General features: G+C 31.0%; 1 pseudogene; it reads right to left on the bottom strand.

The window, feature by feature from the left end:
• Positions 1-488: 488 nt before the first annotated feature.
• LOC145102020 (ethylene-responsive transcription factor 4 pseudogene) lies at positions 489-1,553 on the bottom strand (annotated as a pseudogene).
• Positions 1,554-5,161: the final 3,608 nt, after the last annotated feature.

Below are 5,161 nucleotides of genomic sequence, written 5' to 3'. Positions count from 1 at the left end.
CCGGAGTGCCACCTCGACACCATCCCAATCAAACCGCTACCTTCTTTAGGCTTGACTACCTTCACACTAATAATAATATCGTAGATTATACTCTCGTGCCTATTTGTTTTTTTAAGAACATGAATCATTTTAGTTTTTTTAGAAGGGCGAAATATTAATTTACGCATTTGTCAAGGGTTGTTATAAAATAATTCTTGCTTTATAAAAACAAAAGAAAATGTAAATTCGAAAAATTACGATCAAATACGATTTGGTCAAAAATATACTACTAGTCAAACAGAAAGGGGCATTCAAGTCTTTTAGCATTCAAGTCTTTTAGCATTTTTCTCACCCTAGTCTAAAAGTGAAACAAAAACGCAGCCGTAAGTGGGCGACAATAACATACGTGTCAATCATGCCGACACCAACAACTTAAATCTCGTGTGCCGTCCGTACAAAATGGAACTGCCGGAAATTGAAACACTAGGAACACGAACATCACATATAGATTATCATCGGAAAAAAGTCACCGGAAATTCCATTGAACAAAAATTACATATTACACGACAAGACAAGCGTTTAACGAACAACAATTCGAGAAATTACTCTGCAAAGTTTCTCTACATGTCGCAAAAAAAGGGAGATCTGGTTTTGTATTTACTGCCGACGGTGATGCTAACTGACCGGCGATACATGATCACCACCGCTAAACGACGTTGCCGTATTCCTACCCGGTTATGTAAAAACGTAATATTCCTAATTACGGTTTCAGATTTACGAATTCAAGATGAATATGAATTTCAAGATTCCACTGGCGGCGGGAAGTTGAGATCGATTGTGACGCCGACGCGTCGAGTTGGAGGCGACGGCTTCAAGTCAACAACTGATGATGACGCAGAGTCGTCGCTCTTCGCAACACTAGCAGACTGCCGGAAAATGATCGACGATCTGTCGCAATTGGTGATGTGGCGAGCAGATGGTTTGGATCCTCCGTCGAAATAAAACATCTGATTCGCCGGCGGCGAATAAAAGCCGGCACCGGGGACGGTGGAGAACCGGGGTTGGTTATGATTATGGTGGTGGTTGTAGGGAAACTGGACTACGAAGGGAGGAGGGCTACCGTACGACAGGTTGAGATCCAAAAGCGGAACCACCGGTTCAGGGTCACGACTCGACGACTCAACCGTACTGGTCTGACTCGGGCTCCGCTGATTCGGACAAGTTTGTAGCTTCAACAAACCAAGATCATCATGTGTCGGAAAATTAGTCTTGGCTTTAGCACCACGAAACTCACGCGCCGCCGCGTCGTAAGCCCTAGCAGCCTCCTCCGCCGTATCAAAAGTTCCCAACCACACACGGCTTTTCTTCCCCGGATCACGGATCTCAGCGGCGTACCTCCCCCATGGCCGCTTCCTAACTCCTCTAAAATGCGGCTCTTTCGCACCAACACTAACACCAAGTCCGGCGGGGTGGCCGTTAGGTTTTCCGGCACCGGTGGATCGCTCTTTCGGCGCCATTAACGGAAAAGTAAAAAGGTAAGATTTGGAGAATGGAGGAAGTTTGGGGGAAGGAAAGGAGGGTGAAGGGTTGATTAAATAGGGCAGGGGTCAACGGATGGTTTGACTAAAAGGTGGGGCGGCAGCGTGTGGGGTTTCGTGGCGGAGATGAGAATGGGGGAATATTTTAATAAATATAAAATGAATACGGCGGTATATACATACGAGGATTATACGATATTATTAATTTATTGTTATTTATTATATCCAAATGCGGCTTAAAGTGAAATTGTATGCACACCCGCAAAATCAGGGTTGTTGCAACGCACGCGCTTTGTGTGGATCGTTTTCAAAAGGAGAAATGTTTGTTAGTGAAGTATGTGTTACCAAATGAGGGTCATTTTCATTTGTGTGAAGATATAAGTTAGTGAAGTTTGTTACCATGACACCATTTTCATTTATTTGATTGTGTTATATGAATCCAACGTAACCACCGTAATAACTAATAATTTGTAATAACTAACATTTTGTAACATGTGAATATTGGTTTTTTATTTTTGTAAATAATTTAAATAGATTGGTTGAATTTTTAATCCAACATTTAATACTTAATAATTGCTATAAATTTTAATATATCATTAAGACTCTCTTAGTTTTATCTACATTACTATATATATAAAAACTAGGTGAATGTCTGCGGGTTGCGCAAAATCATCTATATAACTAAAATATTTACAAATATATGTTTTTTTTTAATATAACAACAATGTCGTTGTTAAATTTGATATAAGAATTCGTATACGAAATTGATATAGTATATTGATTATTTTGAATTATATGATAATATATACATCTATTAAAACTGCATAATCTCAATATTTTGAATGACCTCTACCTGCGGGTTACTTATGAATAAAATTAAATATAATATATGATTTAATATTATTTAGATTTGTTGTTATTGTTAATTTATTTTTAAAATTTATTTGCTTAACGTTTTAATTTTCATCAGTGTATCATTTAAAACATCAACATTTATTTTTTTGATTTTAAAGGTACCAATATAATCATTTATATAGAGTTATTTTTAATTATTGTTATTGTAATTTATTTTAAGCTACTTATTTCAAAACTTTTAACGATTATAAAAATATATGTAGGAAATATTTTAGTGAATTGATATTACAATTTAGTTTTTGCATTTAGCACTACAATTTATCACTTTTCACTATTCACAAAATATTCTTTAGGTTTTTTTAAGTGGAACTAAAATTTATATTGAAGATGACCTCGTATGGTTATATTTAAATTAACAATTGAAGTATTTTGTCCATACAGTTCAAAAGTTGTAGTTTTAAACTAATAATGGTTTACATACAACAACATATTAAATCTAATAAATTAAGTATGATATGTTAAAGGTTGAAGACATTACTTTATAAGTAGAAGTAAAAATATTATTTTAATATTGAAATTTAGCTTATTTTTTATTACACTTTAGGTTTGATACTTATTTAACCTTATTAACCAATTTATAATCATTATTAAAAATACACTACAATTTATCATTTTTAACTATTTACAAAATATTCTTTGGGTTGTTTAAGTTGAACCAAAATTTTATTTTTAAGTTGATCCTGTAAAGTTATATTTAAATTAACAATTTAAGTATTTTATACAAATTTATCAAAAGTTGTAGCTTTAGAATGATAATGGTTTACAAATACAAGCTATTAGACTAAATAAATTAACTATAATATGTTAAAAGTTAAAAACAAACTTTATAAGTAGAAGAATATATATATTTTTAATATTAAAATTTAGTTTATATATGATTACAATTTATGTTTGATATTTATTTAACATTATTAACCAACTTATAATAATATTATAAAGAAATTGAAAAGTAATGGGAGTTTCAAATGAATGTGGTTCAAGAAAAAAATGCAAGCTTTATAAGTATATAATGATAATGATAATGATTTGTTTGAATGCAATGTCTATAAAACAAAGCAAAATTTCAGTTTAAAAAATCGATTTTTCTTGTAATGTTCAAAAAATATAATTTTTATATCATTATAAGTTATGTTTTTTTACGTTTCTACTAATGAAATATAAAGTTCAACAAACATTTAAATCAACAAAAAAATAGATTAAAAAAATATCATTTTCGTTGGACCTTAAATTTCATTCGTTTTCGGACTTGTTTATATAATTGTAATCGTCATAAAACACCGATTTCAATGATAAATTCATCATAATTCATATTAATATAAAAATAATTGAAATATAAAACTGGTCCAAGAGTCATCTAATTACTTTATAGACATATTGAAAAATCTAGTATGCTCAAGAATCATATTAAAATGATATTGCTAAATAATATATGATCCTAAGGGTCACACTAACAACAACTTGATACACTTGATTATTTATTAGAAATTGATTTTAATAAATATTCATAAACTTTTATAATAAATTGGTAAAATATTTATTTTAAGGAAATAATTAATTTACAATACAAGTAACACATTATTTCATAATGTATGAATTAATAAGTTATGTACAATATTTTGGACTAGTTGAATCTTTTGTCTTTTACCTAAAGACAAAATTTATATTTTATAAACTTTGAGTTTATAAAATATAAACTATTTGTCTTCTTTTGAGAGCATGGCTTTTTTATTTGTTTAATGCAAAAGTAACCACCCTAGGAGACATGATTAATGACTTAGGGGCGTGGCAGTCTTAAAAGTGTAAATACCTAGACCATGTTTTATGGCTATAAAAGGATGAAGCTTACACTTGTATTAGATACACCTTTTGGCTTGCATTTTTGCCCAAAAATTTGTGAGCTTCTTCATCCTCTCTCTATCTCTTCTTTGGCTTTGAGTTCTTGAAAAAATTATTACTTGTTTTTCTCTCTTGGAATATATACTTGGGTATTTTGCTCCAAGCTTAAGAGTTAACATAAGAACTTGCATTCTAATCAAGTTGGGATATTGTTGGTGTCTCAAGGGTTCATCCTCACCCCATCAACTTCCAATCCTCCCCTAGAGGACTTAAAGTGCTTCAAAGGTTGTTACCGTTTCTTCCTTCTATGGTTGTGTTTTAAATCTTTGTTATACTTGCAAGATGATCCTTGGTGGGTGATAAAATGTTTATGTTACAAGTCTTCCGTTTGTCATTATTTGTAGTTTTTTAAACTAAATTTTAAATAAAACCCAACAATTGGTATCAGAGCCACCTTGCAAGTTTGGTTAGATTTTTGATTTATGGAAATCTTAGTTTTTGGAAAATATGGATAACTTGTTTTTGTATAAAAACAAGTTCATATATATTTTCTTTGACAACTTTATAATTGTTATTTTATGTGACAAAACTTACATGCATTTTTGTCACTTAAAGTTGTCTTAGAAAAACAAATGTTGTTTTATGTGTATATGTGTTTTAGAGTGCATAAACAAGCCTTGGACTATTTGTGTTATTGTTTGTGTGATTTGGTTGAAAATGGTTTGTAATATTTTTTTATTCATAAAGTATGTAATAAAAGTAGCTAATTTTATTCTTGTTATTTTTTATGTAACAGATTAGTTTTAGACTAGATTTATTTTATGAAAAATGTAACAAGATGAATATGGAGACCATTTCTTGAAGAACCATGGTGACCCACAATTTTTATAAAT

Source organism: Lactuca serriola, chromosome 4 (genome assembly GCF_051521515.1).
Source record: "Lactuca serriola cultivar US96UC23 chromosome 4, Lser_US96UC23_V15, whole genome shotgun sequence".
Classification (NCBI taxonomy): Eukaryota; Viridiplantae; Streptophyta; class Magnoliopsida; order Asterales; family Asteraceae; genus Lactuca; species Lactuca serriola.
The sequence above is the reverse complement of the archived record's forward strand: the minus strand, read 5'-3'. Positions and strand labels throughout refer to the sequence as shown.